The following is a 19,373-nucleotide window of genomic DNA, read 5'->3' as shown; positions in this document are numbered from 1 at the left end:
CCTCTCCTCCGTGGGCCCCGGTCTACTACCCACCTCAGCGGCGGAGCCCGCACGCTCATCTGGGCATGTCGGGGGGGGCCTCCCCCGAGACCCGAGCAGAGTTGACAACGGTCACTGATGGAGGAGGGGCGACCCCAGGGACCGGGCGATCAGGGCCGCCGGCGATGATAGAGCCGTCGCCCTTCCAGGTATCGGGGGTCCCAGATGCCCCTCCAAGCCAGGCCAGGGGGCAGTCCCTCCGGACGTGCCCCGACGCCCGGCGGAGAAAGCACCAGGCCACCCCCGAAGAATAATAAACCCGGTACTGGGCCCCTCGATGGGGCACCAGAAAGGATCCCTCCAAAGGCTCCCCGTCACGTGCCGCCGGCGGAACTTGAACCTGCACCTGCTGGCGGAATGACAAAACGTGGCGGAGTCCTTACAGCCCAACGAAAGGGGGCTGAGGACGGACAGGGGCCTCCCCAGGGTGGAGAGGAATGGCAAAAGGGCGGCATTGGGGAGGAAGGGAGGAACAGAGGAGAAAACCACCCATACGCCCAGGTCCTCCAAAGGCTCGAGGGGGACGTGAATGCCCCCCACCGCCAAGCCCCTCTCCACCGCCTCCTGGCCAGCGGCCTCCGACGCCAGGAAGAACACCACCTTCCCAAACATCTTTGAGGCCGCCACCATGGCCGTGGGCCCCACCACCCCCACCAACGCCCGCACGTAGGTTACTACGTGGGGCAAGGCTGGCACCAGGAGGCAACGCACCCCGTGCTCCCTGGTGAAGGGTGGGAAAGGGGCCCCGGCTGCTGGGAATGGTATTCCGGGAGGTGGCTGGAGCAGACGGCAAGGCGGCAAGCGGAGGGGTCGCAGCCACCTGGGCGTACACCCTGGGGGCCGAGGGAGCGGCACCCCCAGAGCTGGTGGAGGGAACAACAGGCAAGGGAGAAAGGGGAGCTGTGGCCGTTGACGGGGCCGCAGCGGGAGAAGGAACCACTGTCACCGGGGGTTTCACCTTCCGGGCAGGGCCCTTGCCCTTTTTCGACCCCCGGCCCTTCCCACCGGCCGAGGGAGCGGTCCCAGAAATGGAGGCGGCCGAGGTCACGGCAACAGCAGCGGCGGAGTCTCGGGAGCCCCTATCCGTGCCTGCCGGTGCCTCAATGGCAGTCGAGGCGGCCATCGCAAGGGAGGGTATGGGGAGGAGGACTGGAAGGGAACTGCAGGGGCGTCCAGGGAAGTCCAGCCCCCTGAATCACCCACCACAGAAAGGGAGGGAAGGGGACAGCCACTAGGGCAGGGAAATGGAAGGAAGGCGTGGGAGGAGAGGGAGAGGGGGGGAAAACAGCTACCACACCCCACCTGCTAGGCTGAAAGCAGGGTGGAGGGGCGCCAACAGAAAGGGACAAAAGAAGACAAGGAACACAATTCCAGCACAAGATGAAAAAGAAACCATCTCCCCCGGCTTCACTAAGGAAAGGAAGGGAAAACCTGAAACATCATGGGAAAGTGTGCATCAGTGAAGGAATCAATGAAAAAAAAAAAAGGGGGGGGGGGAAGAATCTCAAACACCAACAGTGGAACGTGGGCACGCAGGCAATAAGGGCTGAACTGGAGGGGGGCAAGAAGCTTGGGGGCAGAATCAGGGCCGGCTCCAGGCACCAGCTTAACAAGCAGGTGCTTGGGGCGGCCAAGGGAGAGGGGCGGCACCTGTGGCAATTCGGGGGCGGCAGGTCCCTCACTCCCTCTAGGACTGCCGCTGCCGATCGTGGCCTTCCCCCCCCCCCCCCAATTGCCGCCGCCGATCGCAATTGCGATCGCGGCTTTTTTTTTTGCTTGGGGCGGCAGAAATGCTGGAGCCGGCCATGGGCAGAATGCAGAGGACGGCTAAATCAGGGGTGCCTCAGGCATGGAAAAAAGAACAGGGTGGGTTCAAAAAACAACCAAACTAGAAGAGGGGAAAATGGGACTGGCAACCACGCCTGCACCATGGGACAAGGGTGGGGCAAACAAACTAATCAAGGACCAAAAAACAAAACAGGGCAAACCAGAGCAAACAGGGTGGCTAGAAGGGGGACGGGTGGGGCAGGCAGCAAAGGGAAAGGTGGCAAGCAGCTGCAAGAACAGGGCAGTGGACGAGGCAGAGGAAAAGGGGGCCCACTGGCCAAATGCAGCAGGGGAGGGAGGACAAAGCCAAGGGAGGGGAAAGGAAACGAGCACCCACAGGCATCTGATATACAAATGCCCGTTCGCTGCCGCTACGTTCTCTGGATGGTTAGACGGGCAGAGCAAACTGCTGGGCCGGGGAACAGAGCCAGAAGGCAGGTGGAAAGGTGGAGGGGGCAGTGGTGGTGGCAGTGGTGGAGCAGGTGGACTAGGGGGAGGGCCCCAGGCCACTCCCCCAGCTCCCCACAGCAAAGGCACCTACCACCACAGAAGCAAGGATGTAACAAACCCCCTCCACAAAACAAACCCCCCTCTACTCCCTCCTCAGCTCTAGCAGCAGTAACAGGCTCTCCCCAGCAGTAGCAGCAAGGGCAGCAGCAACCCAGCCAGGGGAGGCCCCAAAAATGATGGCAAAAGTGGGGCCTTGCACTCCCCTCTGAGGGTCACACCAGCAGGGTCCTCCCCACAGCAGCAGCAGCAGCCAGAGGGGCAACCGGCCAGCAGGACAACCTCAAAAGAGTGGAAGGCAGGTAGATCAGCCTCAGAATGAGCAAGTCCCTGTTCCCTGGATAGCCAAACAAGGGCTACTCCAGGCTAATCAAGACACTTGACGCCAATTTAGCCGGTTAAGGTCGTTAGGCTAATGCAGGCACCTGACCTCAATTAACTGACAGAGGGTCAGGTAAGACTGTTAGGCTAATGAGACAGCTGGAATCAATTAAGGTCCCACTTATACTGCTTTTAAAGCTCTCCTTTCCAGCTCTCTTGGATGAGCCCAGGTGAAAGGAGCTGGAGGAGAGGAATTACTGTACCCTGAGGTAAGGGTGAAGCTTGGAAAAGGGGAGTATGGGGAAGTGGCTCAGGGAATCAAAGCAGTGTCAGTGGAGGCGGGAAGCTGCTATCATTAGGGTCCCTGGGTTGGAACCTGGAGTAGAGGGTGGGCCCAGGTTCCCCTCTTTCTCCCCCCATGATCTACAGAGATCCCTTTGCCCTGTAAAAGTAGGGGTATTGCCAGCAGATCAAGGGACATGATCGTTCCCCTCTATTTAACATTGGTGAGGCCTCATCTGGAGTAGTGTGTCCAGTTTTGGGTCCCACACTACATAGAATCATAGAATATCAGGGTTGAAAGGGACCTCAGGAGGTCATCTAATCCAACCCCCTGCTCAAAGCAGGACCAATCCCCAGACAGATTTTTACCCCAGTTCCCTAAATGGCCCCCTCAAGGATTGAACTCACAATCCTGGGTTTAGCAGGCCAATGCTCAAACCACTGAGCTATCCCTCCCCCCCCCTACAAGAAAGATGTGGAAAAATTGGAAAGAGTCCAGCAGAGGGCAACAAAACTGATTAGGGGTCTGGAGCACATGACTTATGAGGAGAGGCTGAGGGAATTGGGATTGTTCAGTCTGCAGAAGAGAAGAATGAGGGGGATTTGATAGCAGCCTTCAACTACCTGAAAGGGGGTTCCAAAGAGGATGGATCTAGACTGTTCTCAGTGGTACCAGATGACAGAACAAGGAGCAATGGTCTCAAGTTGCAGTGGGGGAGGTTTAGGTTGGCTATTAGGAAAAACTTTTTCACTAGGAGGGTGGTGAAGCACTGGAATGGGTTACCTAGGGAGGTGGTGGAATCTCCTTCCTTAGAGGTTTTTAAGGTCAGGCTTGACAAAGCCCTGGCTGGGATGATTTAGTTGGGAATTGGCCCTGCTTTGAGCAGGCGGTTGGACTAAATAACCTCCTGAGGTCCCTTCCAACCCTGATATTCTATGAAAGGGGAAACAGACTTGGATCCAGGCAGGAGACCAAACTGTGCCTAAGGAGCAACAGAGACTGTGGGTATTCCACCTTCCCACCTCCCATACAGGCCTGTGATGAAAGTAGCTCAATAATCTGTAACCTTTGCTGCCTTACTGGGAAAGGGAGGCCCTATTGAGGGCCTCAGTGAGCTTCTGAGGCCACTATATCTGCCAGGAAGCGCGGGACCCACCAATACAGGCTTGGAGCTTTGTCACACCAGGTAATAACCATAGGGGAGCTGGACAAACAAAACAGTTAGAATATTAAATCTAACTTAAATTTGACTCCAAAACTCAGGCTTAAAAAACTATAAGTGATCCCACAAGTCAGGGTCAGTTGAGACTTGAGAGAGACAGTGAGAGAGCTGGGTTCTCACCACACCACTCTGTGAAGCTTGAATCGATCTGGGGTAGCTGAGGGTCCGGAGTGCTGGAGACAGGCGGAGCCCCCACGATCAGTCAGGGGAAGATGAAGTCCCAATGGAACTGATGCAGATTTTGCATCCAGGCATCAGAACACTTGCTTGAGCATGGGTAGGGTTTTTTGTAGAGAAACAGTGGTTCAAGAACATAAGAATGGCCATACTGGGTCAGACCAAAGGTCCATCCAGCCCAGTATCTTGTCTACCGACAGTGACCAATGCCAGGTGCCCCAGAGGGAATGAACCTCACAAGTAATGATCAAGTGATCTCTCTCCTGCTGTCCATATCTACCCTCTGACAAACTAGGCTAGGGACACCATTCCTTACCCATCCTGGCGAATAGCCATTAATGGACTTAGCCTCTATGAATTTATCTAGTTCTCTTTTAAACCCTGTTATAGTCCTAGCCTTCACAACCTCCTCAGGCAAGGAGTTCCACAGGTTGACTGCTGTGTGAAGAAGAACTTCCTTTTATTTGTTTTAAACTTGCTGCCCATTAATTTCATTGGGTGGCCCCTAGTTCTTATATTATGGGAACAAGTAAATAACTTTTCCTTATTCACTTTCTCCACACCACTCATGATTTTATATACCTCTATCATATCCCCCCTTAGTCTCCTCTTTTCCAAGCTGAAAAGTCCTAGTCTCTTTAATCTCTCCTCATATGGGACCCATTCCAAACCCCTAATCACTTTTGTTGCCCTTCTCTGAACCTTTTCTAATGCCAGTATATCTCTTGTGAGATGAGACCACATCTGTACACAGTATTCAAGATGTGGGCATACCATGGATTCATATAAGGGCAATAAAGTATTCTCCGTCTTATTTTCTATCCCTTTTTGAATGATTCCTAACATCCTGTTGGCTTTTTTGACTGCTGCTGCACACTGCATGGATGTCTTCAGAGAACTAGCCACGATGGCTCCAAGATCTTTCCTGATTAGTTGTAGCTAAATTAGCCCCCATCATATTGTATGTATAGTTGGGGTTATTTTTTCCAATGTGCATTACTTGACATTTATCCACATTAATTTCATTTGCCATTTTGTTGCCCAATCACTTAGTTTTGTGATTTTTTTTTTTTTTTAAGTTCTCCACCGTCTGCTTTGGTCTTAACTATCTTGAGCAGTTTAGTATCATCTGCAAACTTTGCCACCTCAGTGTTTACCCCTTTCTCCAGATCATTTATGAATAAGTTGAATAGGATTGATCCTAGGACTGACCCTTGGGGAACACCACTAGTTACCCCTCTCCATTCTGAAAATTTACCATTTATTCCTACCCCTTGTTCCCTGTCTTTTAACCAGTTCTCAATCCATGAAAGGATCTTCCCTCTTATCCCATGACCGCTTACTTTGCATAAGAGCCTTTGGTGAGGGACCTTGTCAAAGGCTTTCTGGAAATCTAAATCAAGGGAGAATACTAGATTTGTGTATGGGTAAACTGATGGCTCAAGGGAGTATACCAGAGTTGTGGTGTTTTGTTCAGGCTAGACAATGGGAACTGCTCATTCCTGGCTATGGGCAGTGTTCCTTCCAGGGAGCTCACAATGCAATTAGGCAGCTTCACTATTTTGGATACCAATAAAGGGTTTATTACTAGAATTGGTCTGATAATTACTGAGCTGGGTGTGTGCAGGTGGGTTCATTAACATCTGGAGCAGAGATCCCCCAGCATGCAGTGCTTCCCTGCCTTTCTGGTCCCAGAATTCTGTGTGGTTCTTGCCTTGGAATCTCTGTTCTCCATTCTGTATGCTAATGGAGATGCCTCCCTGTCCCATCCTTGATGCAAATGAGGCTGGGGGGTTTCCTTAATCCTGTCACCCTTATCCCAGGGGTTTAGTTGTGTCTCCCACGGCCTTTTCATTGCTTTTTGTAAGTCTTTCTTCTGATCGGTTTTGGTTCAAGCAGAGGCTGTGGGGGAGAACATCTTTCGTGAGTCAGACAGGCTGGGTACTGCGCCCTGGTTCCCCAAAAACACAGAGCTGCTAGGTAACAGGAGTTGCTGCTGGTCCTCTTCAATTTCTAGTCATTGTGTTGACAAATAATTGTCAGGGGCAAACAGAGTGTGAGAGAGCTGCCACTTGTGGTTTTTATGAATGGCCTTGAGATGCCCTCTTTAGATTTATCATTTCTGCTGAGGGAATCAGGAAAAATACCTAATGTTACCCTGAAGCAGGATTCAGGGCCGTGTGATAAAATTTCATAACATGGAGTTAAATTGTTGGTTGATTAAACAATGATAAATTGGTTGTAGAGTTTCTTGTATAAATGGATGAATCCTCAGCCCTGAGTTTGAAAGCCGAAGAGGACTTTCAAGGTTTCTAACACCATATCAGCTGCTCAGTAACACCATCTCAGAATGGGTGAGTTGAGCTGATCTTTGTGTCATGGCTGCATAACTGAATGTGTGGGTGGAAGCATCTGTTAGTCTTTCCTAGTTTACTCCATGCTATTGTGCTGTGAACTTGTTGCCATTAACTTGAATGTGCAGTTAAAATCTAACAGCGTCAAACAGAAGCTCCTGTCAATGTGCAGAGATATGTTTGTTTCCATATACAGCATGTACTTTCAGTCTAAAATGACTTTAGTTAGATTAAGAAAAATATTGGTCAGAAAGAATAGTGAAGTCACCATGAAGGAGCATAGTGTGTGTGTTTTATCTAGGACAGGCAGAAGCAACTCTCAGAGCAAAATGGCTACAGAATTCTGCAAACAGGGCTCTTAGAAACATAAAGGTGAAATAAAAAGAAAACAAAGCATCAGTTTCATCACTTACTTATACTGCATTGTAAACCTCTGACAGCATCACAGAATGAACTGAAGGTCTTTGCCAGGATGAAGAAGGTTGCAACCTGTCAAAGAGACCCAGCAACTTGGGATTCTGCTATGGCTGTCATGAATTGTAGGAGGCTTTCTTCATGTCCTCATTTTAGGCTGTGAGGGAAAGAAGAAAATGGAGTAACATTCTGGGGTGTATATTGATGAGGAAAAGTGGTAAAAATGGTTGTTTATGTCTGGCCTAGCTGGCTCATCTTAACTAAGCTCAACCTAAACTCAATCTTTTCCCCAGTCAAGATAAGGCCTTTGTCTAAGTCTCTGGTGACACCCCATCACCCTTTCTCTAACATTTTTCATAGAATAATAGATTTTAAGCCCAGAAGGACAACTTGGACCATCAAGTCTGAATTCCTGTATACCACAGGCCTGAGAACTAAGCCCATCCTTAAGCTCTTTGCTGAATCGGAGCCACACTGAGGATTTGGAGGGAGTCTGGGCCTAAGGCAGGTGGAAAAAGCAACTTTCCTTTCTCTGCTATAGAGAGTTCTGGTCTTCAGTGGAACCCAGGTTGATCCAGTGACTATATGGATGGGCTCAGTACTGAGAGTTCAGTCAGAAGCTCTGCGTTGTGGGAAGGTTTTAGTATCTAACTCCTATCTCCTGTCTGCTCCTCTACAGGATTCCCATCCTGGGCACAGCTTGCCGTTCTGTACCTGCTGTCTTTCCTTTGCTGTTAAACTTCCTACTGGCAACATGTAGCTCTTTCATGGCTCTGAAGGTGATATCCTGAACCTGGAAGATATCAGAACAAAGAGTGGTGAGCCATGAAACAATCAAAAGGCTGGTTGATATCTTAGATGGAATGAAATTTATGCTGGGCTGGAAATGAACAGAACAGGGGTTTGGAGAGGTTTGGTTAAAGATTCTCTCTTCCTCCTCCTCCCCCCCCCCCCCCAATAGATCTTAAGGCCAGAAGGGACGACCAGACAGTGTCACCCAGTGATTGTAAGAATCCGGCCAATCATTTCTGGTTGCACTAGTGTAAATCTCTTGGACATCAATCTCATTTTCAAGACTTCAAGTGATGGATTGAGACCTGCCACATCTCTCATTAGCTTGTACCAATGGTTAATCACCCTCATTGTTAAAAAGGCACATTTTATTTCCAGTCTGTTTGTCTAACTGGGTGGGGAAGGGGCACAGATCTGGCACTAGAGCAGGTGGGGATAGCCCTGGCTGTGGCTGCTGGCAGCCCCCAACGCTGACAGCTCCAGCCCCGGCTGTAGCCGAAGAAGTCACGGAAGTCTGTTAAAGTAACCAAATCTGTGACCTTCATGACTAAATCGTATTCTTGCTCATGAGTTAAGATCCCAGATGTGATCTCCGCTGCCAACAACCCCTCCATGGGCTTGGTTTTTTAGAAGTGGTGGCCCATATGGGGAGTGAAGACAAATGCATGGGAGTGACAGGAAGGGTACAGAGAGAGAGGTGGTGAGGCTGCTGAGCTTTGGGTGCTAATGGGTTCCAAGAAGTGAAGGAACACTGCTGTCAGGGAGGCTATAGAGTAGCTAGCAATGGAGCCGTTTTAATATACAATGCCCCAGCTTCTCCACAAAGAGTGTTAGGGTTACAACGTAATGGAATGTGGCCATGACACGCTAGAGTGATGGTTCCTGAAGGTGTCCATCCTAGCCCCTGGAGTTTTCATTCAGTCATTCATAACTCTGAAACCTTCACTTTTTCCACCTGAAATTTTCCAGGCTTGTTCTCTGCCTAAAGGTGAATTTTTTTCAGAATGTTTGAATAAAAAAGCTCAGCCACTTTTGAATACCAGGAAAAAAATTTTTCTCATGATATCAAGTTTGGTGGACATTGATTTTTTTTTTTTTTTTTTTTTACCAGCCCCAAATCAAAACAACTGCTGCCTTGAATGGTGGAATCTGTATTCCTTATCTACTGTTTGTGAGGAAACACTCAGCATAGTCCCCACTCCTTTGCCCATCCCTCCTTCCTAATCATCCCCAAGGAAATACTGACACCCCATACTTCTGCAGCAACCATCTGATCCCACCACTCGTTCCTGCAGAGCCACATAGCCCTCGGGAGCACCCTTGGAAGAAGAGTGAGAAAGGGAGCTGGGGAAAGGTACAGGGCAACATGAAGGGGTCCAGGGGTGTCTGCCCAGTGGATCCAGGTCCATACCATCTCCAGCTCTGTGGTGAGCTGCAGTGTTTACAGATTTCCCCCTTGCCACAACTTTTCTTTTGACCTGTATCCCCCCTCTCTCTTTCAGGTCCCCACTCAGCCTGACCGAGTGCACCCCCCCATAGCATTTGGCCTGTTTAGGATCCTGGCCCCTATTTGGCTCAATCTCACCCTCAGTGTGTTTACCCTTCTTTTGTCCCTTAGTGGGCTTCTCACTCGCCTTGCCATTGCAATAGCGCCATCTCTGTGGCCATGTTTCTATCCAGTAGCCTGAGACCAGCAGCCCGAGACAGGCAGCCAACATAGGCACCTGGCAAGTGTATTTAGGAAGGAACTGCTCTGCCCCAAACAATGACATTCTTACCACCATCTCCTGAGATAGGGACCCCAATGTGCTGGGTGCTGCGCACACACGTCCCTGCCCTGAAGAGTTTTAGACAGGACAGACAGATGGTGAGGCAAAGGGGAGAGATTATCCCCACTTGACAGACGCAGAACTGAGGTGCAGCGATTAAGTGACCTGCCCAAGGTCTTGCGGGACGCTGGGGTCCGAGCCAGAAATTGGATCCAGATCTCCCAAGATCTTTAGCCTCCAGAGCCTCAACCTCAAGGTCATCTGTCCTCTCGAATAGCAAACCAAAACGAGGTCTGCAAATCCCCCCGAAAACCTCAGTGGGCACCACAGAGTGCCCTGTTACTCAACTGGCTGACCCCTTCAGCCATTAGCATCTAAGGGCTACATTGTGCCCCTGCCTTGCTGGCCTTCAGTGGGGGAGGCAACAAGTTGCTCTGGATCCGCACTTCCCGGAAGTGTGTGTGTGTGTGGTCACTCAGCTGGCCACTCAACCTTCTAGACAGAAGCAGCACTACTGCCTGGAGCACAACATGTGACGGTTCCTCTCTAACTGATTCTGATGAAACTGAACCTGGAATTTTGTTCCATTTCAATATCAAAAAGGCAGAGAGCAACTGTCCGGAATTTAGAGACTATAATCCAATCTCATACTTTCCGGGCTTCAGCTGGTCAGCCGCAGGTGTCAGGAAGGAAGTTTTAGCACAACTGGCTAGATGTGTTCTGGGATTTGGGTGTTTGTTTGTTTTGGCTTCCTCTGAAGCACCAGACACTGTCTGCAGCTGGGGACAGCATGCCAGACGGGGTGGCGTAGTGCTTGGAGGTGGTACAAAGAATCCTTTTCCAAGATGCCTGACTAGTGTCTTGCTCACATGCTTGGGGTCTAACTGATTGCCGGGTGTGGTGTCAGGAAGGCATTTTCCCCAGATCAGATTGGCTGGGACCTTGGGGGTGGGGGTTCTCCTTCCACTGCAGCATGGGCAGGGATGGTGTCCCTAGTCTCTGTTTGCCAGAAGCTGGGAATGGGTGACGGGATGGATCACTTGATGATTACCTGTTCTGTTCCTTCCCTCTGGGGCACCTGGCATTGGCCACTGTCAGAATACAGGATACTGGGCTAGATGGACCTTTGGTCTGACCCAATATGGCTGTTCTTGTGTTCATGGGGTTTGGATCATCATCTGGGCACATCTCTCTTAATCAAGTCCCTGCCATTGCAGACACCTTGGGCATTAGTGGCACCTCAGTATCTCCTGTTCTGTCTGTGGCACACAGTTTAATCTCCTGGGGACTGAAATGCTTTAGTCTAACTGAAGTCTTTGGGCTTAACCTAGAGGGATCAGGTGAACTGTAATAGCCTGTGATACACAGGAGGTCACACTACATGATCTCATGGTTCCTTCTGGCCTTAAACTCTATGCAACTATGAAACTAGGAAAGAGGACTGCAATGATTAGGGAGTTGTGGGAACTGATTTATAGATGGTCAAACTATCAAAATGTGGATAGTATGACTAAGGTGGGGGTATCTACAAGGATTGGAGGAGTCTAAACACAAAGGAGGGGTGTGATTAAATAAAGTGGAGGGGGGAAGAACTCCCTTTTATGGACACCCAGACAATCAGTTAGCTATAAAGTCCCTCTTGGTGGCTGCTTGGTTTATCTGTAAAGGGTTAAAAAGTCTGCAGGTAAAGAAAAGGGAGTGGGCACCTGACCAAAAGAGCCAATGGGAAGGCTAGAACTTTTTAAAATGGGGGGAGGGGGGAAAAGCTTTCCCTTTGTCTCTCCCTTGTTCTCTCTAGGCTGCAGGGACAGAGCAGCAATGCTGTAAGCAGCTTTAAGCCAGGTATGATCATAAATCATCATATCATACCTAGAACTACTTACCTGAAACTCCAAATGTGTAAGTAGATCAGAATGTTTAGATGCAATCAGGTTTATTTCTGTTTGTTTTTTAAGGCTTGTAGATCTCCTCTGTGCTAACCCCAGATGCTTTTTGTTTGCTTGTAACCTTTAAGCTGAACCCCCAAGAAAGCTATTTTGGGTGCTTAATTTTTCTAATTGTTTCTTTTAAGATGTATTTTTTCCTTTTTGTTTTTAATTAAATTTACTTTTCTTAAGAACAGGATTGGATTTTTGGTGTCCTAAAAGGTTTGTGCATGTTTGATTTAGCTGGTAACCACAGCTAATTTCCTTTGTTTTCTTTCTCAGCTCTTCCTGGGGGAGGGGGGTAAAAGGGCTTGAGGGTACCCCACAGGGATGAATTCCCAAGTGCTCCTTCCTGGGTTCAAAGGGGTGGCTTTTTTTTTTTTTTTTTTTTTTTTTTTTTTTTGCATTTGGGTGGTGGCAGCGTTTACCAAGCCAAGGTCAGAGAGAAGCTGTACCTTGGGAGTGTAATACAAGTCTGGATTGGCAAGTATTAATTTTCAGAATCCTTGCGGGCCCTCACCTTCTGCACTCGGAGTGCCAGAGTGGGGATTCAGCTTTGACAAAGGGGAAAGACTATCTAGGAAGAAATGAGGGTTGCATGAACCCAGGAGTAATGGGGGGGAGGGGGCAAGTTAAGGAAATGAAAATGTAAGAAGAATATGAGGAATGTCTCCCTAAAGGTGGAATAAATGAGGCTGTGAAATAATCTCCCAAATTCCTGTATGAGGTAGAAACCCCAGCAGCTGAGACATTTAAAAATGGACTGGATGAAACACTACAAGCTGTTCTGCAGGGAAAGAGCCTATTGATATCACAGTGACCTCTGACTCTGCTGTGCACTGTATTACAGTCAGTCTCTGGGGAACCCTGAATCTCCAAGAACAGCAGCAGCAGAGTCTGTCATCCAGCCAGAAGGCCAGAGGTGAAAGTAAGTTGGTCCGGTCCAGCGTACTGGCAAGAGCCAGTACACCGTGCCGGACTGGCTTCTGCAGTGGTGATTTCAAGGGCCCAGGGCTCCAGCCACTGCGGGGAGCCCTGGGCCCTTTAAATCCCTGCCGGAGCTCCGGCAGCTGGGCTCCCATGGTGATTTAAAGGGCCCGGAGCTCTGTGGCAGCCAGAGCCTGAGCCCCAGGGCCTTTAAATCTTGAAAGGCCCCGCCTCTTCCAGTTGAGGCCACACCACCACTCAGGACTCCAGCATACCGGTAAGTCCTCTAAGGCCTGGTCTACACTAGGAGGTTATGTCGAATTTAGCAGCGTTAAATCGAATTAACCCTGCACCTGTCCACACAACAAAGCTATTTAGTTTGACATAGAGGTCTCTTTAATTCAATTTCTGTACTCCTCCCCGACGAGGGAAGTAGCGCTAAATTCAACATGGCCATGTCAAATTAGGCTAGGTGTGGATGGAAATCGACGGTAATAGCTCCAGGAGCTATCCCACAGTGCACCACTCTGTTGACGCTCTGGACAGCAGTCTGAGCTCGGATGCTCTGACCAGCCACACAGGAAAAGCCCTGGGAATATTTGAATTCCTTTTCCTGTCTGGCCAGTTTGAATCTCATTTCCTGTTTGGACATCGTGGCGAGCTCAGCAGCACTGGCAACGATGCAGAGCTCTCCAGCAGAGATGGCCGTGCTGGGGCCCTCTTTCTATTCTGAGATTGATCGGGAAGTCTTGGATCTGATCGCTGTGTGGGGCGATGAGTCCATGCTTTCGGAGCTGCGCTCCAAGAAATGGAATGCAAAGATCTACAAGAAGATCTCTAAAGCCATGGCAGAGAGAGGATACAGCCGGGATGCAATGCAGTGCCGCGTGAAAATCAAGGACCTGAGACAAGGCTACCAGAAGACCAAAGCGGCAAACGGACGCTCCAGATCCCATCCCAAGACATGCCGTTTCTACGAGGCACTGCATTCCATTCTAGGTGCAGCCGCCACCACTACCCCACCACTGACCGTGGACTCTGAGGATGGGATATTGTCAACGGCCGCTTCCTCGGAGAGGTTAGCGGATGGGGAAGATGAGGAAGGAGATGAGGAGGAGGACGAGGCAGTCAACAGCACTTACAACGCTGATTTCCCCGACAGCCAGGATCTCCATCACCCTCACAGAGATCCCCTACCAACCCTCCCCAGGTGTTAACCCGGACCCTGAATCGGGAAGGATCAGTTGGTAAGTGTCTTAAACATGTAAACATTTATTTTGAACAGAACAGGAATATTAACAATGGGTTTTTCATGATTAGTTTGCCCTAGGCGCTTAACATTTTAGTCCTTGGCAGTGCAGCTACTGGAAAATAAGGTCAATATGTCCGGGGATAGAGCTGAAATCCTCATGGGACATCTCCATGAAGCTCTCCTGGAGGTAATTGGAAAGCCTTTGCATGAGGTTCCTGGGGAGAGCGGCCTTATTGCGTCCTCCGTGGTAGGAAACTTTTCCGCGCAAGGCTATCATCAAGTACTCTGGGATCATTGCCTCGCAGAGCATGGCGGCATACGGCCCTGGTTTTTGCTGGCTTTCACGCAGCATGCGGTCTTTCTCTGTGTCAGAAATCCTCATCAGAGTGATGTCGCTCATGGTGACCTGCTTTGAATTAGGGGAATGTTAGTATTGGGACTGCTTGCCTGTTCCTTTACATAACTGTAACCGGCAGTTTACAGCCACACAGTGGAGGCAGGAGAGGGGCAGCATACAGGGATCTTTCCCGGGGACAGCCGCGAGGGGGTGGGACAGGGACAGAGTTCATGCTTGCCGGATTGCCAGCAGCAGGAACTGGCCAACGCTAGGAGCATTGCTGCTTTGAACGTGAAAGGAGGGCACTGCTATAATTTTTTTTTTTTTTTTTTAAGCAGCCAAAAGTCTACGGCTTACCATGTCAGCCTGCTACCCGAATTCCGCTGTCCTGCCCCGCTTGTCTGATCTGCACTGCAAGACCCCAGGCACTGAATGCAAAGGCCGAAAATTCGACCTTGTCCTGAGTGCGCATGTGATAGGTGCTGTGCATGGTCTTGTTCACAGAGAGAGACTATGTTCATTGTTCACAAAAATGTATCTTTGTGAGGAATTCACTCCCTTTTTCCCATCCCACAGCTGCAACTGTCTCCCAGCATCCCCCTCCCCGAGGCTGGCACAGATTAGGCGGAGAAAGAAAAGGACACGGGACAACATGTTCTCAGAATTTATGGGCTGCTCCCGAGCCGAGGCGGCCCAGCAGACCCAGTGGAGGGAGAACATGTCGCAATACCAGCGATCACACAGCGAACGGGAGGACAGGTGGCGGCAGGAAGACCAGCAGGCGACTCAAACGCTGCTTGGACTAATGAGGGAGCAAATGGACACGCTCCGGCACCTTGTGGATGTTCTACAGGACCGGAGGCAGGAGGACAGAGCCCTGCTGCAGTCTATCTCTAACCGCCCTCCCCCGCCACAAAGTCCCATACCCCCCTCACCCAAAGTCCCAAGAAGGAGGGGCGGCAGGGGCCGTGAAAACTGTCACTCCACCCCTGCAGACTGCTCAAGTACCAGAAGGCTGTCATTCCCCAAAATTTGATAAGTCCTTTCCTTCCCGCCTCACCCAAGCCCCCGTCCCAGTTTCATCCCCTAACTGTGTAGTTGCGAATAAAAAATACATTTCTGTTAATTACCTTTCCGTCATGTTCTTTTAGGGAAGAGTGTGTTTGAAGGGGGTTTGTAATTGGAGAGGACAGTCACCTTTACCAGGGTACAGACACGGGGGCAGGTTCAGCAGAAGGTCACACACACATTGCAGTCACTAGGCACCCTGGTCAGTCTGGGAGGTGGTTTTCATGTTCTGTGTGGGCAGTGGCGGGGGGGGGGGGGGGCGGCGGCGGCTATGTGACTTTGGGGGGGGGGGGAAAGGGCGGTTAGAGATCTTATGCAGCGGTCCTTAGCCTGGATCACAGAGCCACGCAGCAGGGGATCTGTAACTGTCCTCCCCCGCCACAAAGTCACATAGCCCCCACACAGAGTCCTGAAAAGGAGGGGTGGCAGGCTCCATTGAAACAACCAGTCCACCACTGTGGACCGCTCTAGGAGCAGGAGCCTGTCATTCCTCAAGTTTAGAAGCGTCCTTTCCATCACTACACCCGCTCCCTACCACAGTCTGCATCCCAGTTTCAACCCTTTACCACGAAACCCTTAATAAAGAAAACTGTGTTAATGAACAAAGTTCCAATTATTTTATTTTTAAACGTGTGTTGGAAGGAGGGCAATGGGGTGAAGGGGGTATGTAACTGGAGAGGATAGTCAACATTAAGTGGGTAAAGAAACGGGGGAAGGTTCATCTTCTTCTCTTTAAACAAACTTAATAGTCACAGGTTACCCTGCTCACTCAGGAACCTAGCTTTCAAAGCCTCCCGGATGCACAGCGCGTCCTGCTGGGCTCTTCTAATCGCACGGCTGTCTGGCTGGGCGTAATCAGCAGCCAGGCTATTTGCCTCAACCTCCCACCCCGCCATAAAGGTCTCCCCCTTGCTCTCATAGAGATTGTGGAGCACACAGCAAGCTGCAATAATAATGGGGATATTGGTTTCGCTGAGATCACAGCGAGTCAGTAAGGTTCTCCATCTCCCCTTGAGACGGCCAAAAGCACACTCCACCACCATTCTGCACTTGCTCAGCCGGTAGTTGAAGAGTTCTTTTTCAGTGTCCAGGGCGCCTGTATAGGGCTTCATGAGCCAGGGCATTAGCGGGTAGGCTGGGTCCCCGAGGATGACTGTAGGCATCTAAACAGACCTGAGTTCCTGAAAACACGAGCGTCATGAACCTTGCCCGGCCATTTGACGTTGATGTTTGTAAAACGTCCCCTATGGTCCACCAGTGCTTGCAGCACCATTGAAAAGTAGCCCTTTCGGTTGATGTACTGGCTGGCCTGGTGGTCGGGTCCCAGGATAGGGATGTGAGTTCCATCTGTAGCCCCACTGCAGTTTGGGAATCCCATTGCAGTGAAGCCATCTATGATGACCTGCACGTTTCCCAGGGTCACTACCTTTGACAGCAGTACCTCAACGATTGCATTGGCTATTTGCATCACAGCAACCCCCACGGTAGATTTGCCCACTCCAAAGTGGTTTGCGACTGACCGGTAGCTGTCTGGCATTGCAAGCTTCCAGAGGGCTATGGCCACTCGCTTCTGGACAGTCAGGGCTGCTCACATCCGGGTGTCCTTGCGCTTCAGGGCAGGGGACAGCAACTCACAAAGTTCCAGGAAAGTTCCCTTACGCATCCTAAAGTTTCGCAGCCACTGTGATTCATCCCAGACCTGCAGCACTATGCGGTCCCACCAGTCCATGCTTATTTCCCGGGCCCAGAATCACCGTTCCACAGCATCAACATGACCCATTGCCACCATGATGTTCATGGCACGGGGTCCCGTGCTTTGTGAGAGGTCTGTGCCCCTCTCAGACTTAATGTCCTCACCGTGCTGCCGTAGCCTCCTCACCCGATTTCTCAGCATCTGACTCTGAAAAAGGTGGACGATAAGGTGCGAGGTGTTGACAACGGCCATAACTGCAGCGATGATCGCAGCGGGCTCCATGCTCGCAGTGCTGTGGCGTCCGCACTGTCACTCACCAGAAAAGTGCGCGAACTGATTGCCCGCCGGCGCTTTCAGGGAGGGAGGGCAGGAGTGACGGTTGAATGACGACAGTTACCCAAAACCACCCTCGACACATTTTTTGCCCCAGCAGGCATTGGGGGCTCAACCCAGAATTCCAATGGGCAGCGGGGACTACAGGAACTGTGGGATAGCTGCCCACAGTGCACCGCTTCCAATGTCGACGCTTGTCCCATCACAAAATTGAATTACTGTCCTTAGTGTGGATACACACGTTTGACTTTGTAATATCGGTTCCACAAATTCAATTTAAGTAAAATCAAAATACTCTCGTAGTGTAGACATACCCTAAGTTACTTTCACCCCTGCAGAAGGCTCTCCCCCGCTGGTGGTGTGGTGCAACATGGACACCGAAGGACAAGTCTGGACGGTTGTACAGAGAAATTCTTACAACACAGAACTTGAGTGGAATGATTCCTGGGCAAACTACAAGTATGGATTTGGTGATGTGCAAAGTGATTATTGGCTTGGGAATGAATACATCTCTCTGCTCACAATCCAGGGAGCCTACAAAGTCCGCTTTGTAGTACAGGATGCATCCAACAATACTCACTATGCTGAATATGACACCTTCAGTGTTGATACCGAGTCACATGGCTATGCCTTGCGGCTGGGCAGGTCCACGGGAGCTGGAAAGGATTTAGTCACTAAGGAAGACAGAATGCATGACAACATGAAGTTTTCTACCTATGACAATGATCAGGACCTATCCAGTACCATGCATTGTGCAGAACATTATCAGGGAGGCTGGTAGCACAGCAAATGTTATTATGTCATGTTCAATGGGAAAGGCAAGAATGCTTCATGGAGTGGAGTCTGTGTGGCTGGAGACTGCCGCTCTACCCTCATTCTTGTTAAACGGATCTGCTGATCCTCCAGCAGGGGCTTGAACCCCACTGGAGAGTCCATGATAGGAAAAACTATTTCTCTAGGAGGGTGGTGAAGCACTGGAATGGGTTACCTGGGGAGGTGATGGAATCTCCTTCCTTAGAGGTTTTTAAGGTCAGGCTTGACAAAGCTCTGGCTGAGATGATTTAGTTGGGGATTGGTCCTGCTTTGAGCAGGGGGTTGGACTAGATGACCTCCTGAGGTCTCTTCCAACCCTAATCTTCTATGATTCTCATTCTCTCTCTCTCTCTCTCTCTCTCCCAGGAGATATCTTCACTGCAGAGTTAACTCAGGTGACTCAACCAGGTTTGAGCACCCAGGTTGGCCTACGTCTGGTGTGAGAAGCCTGACCCAAGTTACTGCGTCCTTGCTGGTGTTGAGCTCACCTATGTGTGATGCTAGGACTTCTGGGGGTGCATCCCATAGTCCTTTGTGCTGCAGTAGGCTGAGCTGCTCTGTGATTCTTTCTTTCCCAATGAATTGTGGACACCCAGCCAGCCAGTTAGTTGTAAAATCCCTCTTGGTCTGTTCTCTGCTTGCTTTACCTGTAAAGGGTTAACAAGCCCACAGGTAAAAGAAAAGGAATGGGCACCTGACCAAAAGAGCCAATGGGAAGGTAGAACTTTTTAAAATGGCGGGGGGGAAACTTTCCTTTTGTCTGTTGTTCTCTGGGCTGCAGGGACGGAGCAGCAATGCTGTGTAAGGCTTGAACCAGGTATGAAAATTCATCTTAGAATCACAATCATAGAATATCAGGGTTGGAAGGGACCTCAGGAGGTCATCTAGTCCAACCCCCTGCTCAAAGGAGGACCAACCCCCAACTAAATCATCCCAGCCAGGGCTTTGTCAAGCCTGACCTTAAAAACCTCCAAGGAAGGAGATTCCACCACCTCCCTAGGTAACCCATTCCAGTGCTTCACCACCCTCCTAGTAAAAAAGTTTTTCCTAATATCCAACCTAAACCTCCCCCATATCTTCCATACCTAGAAGAAATGATTTGGATAGGGAATGTTTAGACACAATCAGGTTTATTTTTTATTTTGGCTTGTGACTCTCCTCTGTGCTAACCTCAGATGCTTTTTTTGCTTGTAACCTTTAAGCTGAATCCTCCAAGAAAGCTAGTTTGGGTGCTTAATTTTTGGAATTGCTCTTTTAACATCTAGTAAAAGCCTAAGTTCCAGATGTATTTTCTTCCTTTTTATTTTTAATAAAATTTAC

General features: G+C 50.1%; 1 pseudogene; it reads left to right on the top strand.

Moving 5' to 3' along the window:
- Positions 1-797: 797 nt before the first annotated feature.
- Positions 798-18,138, top strand: LOC135891061 (fibrinogen-like protein 1-like protein; annotated as a pseudogene).
- Positions 18,139-19,373: the final 1,235 nt, after the last annotated feature.

This window comes from Emys orbicularis, chromosome 17 (genome assembly GCF_028017835.1).
Source record: "Emys orbicularis isolate rEmyOrb1 chromosome 17, rEmyOrb1.hap1, whole genome shotgun sequence".
NCBI lineage: Eukaryota > Metazoa > Chordata > Testudines > Emydidae > Emys > Emys orbicularis.
The sequence above is the reverse complement of the archived record's forward strand: the minus strand, read 5'-3'. Positions and strand labels throughout refer to the sequence as shown.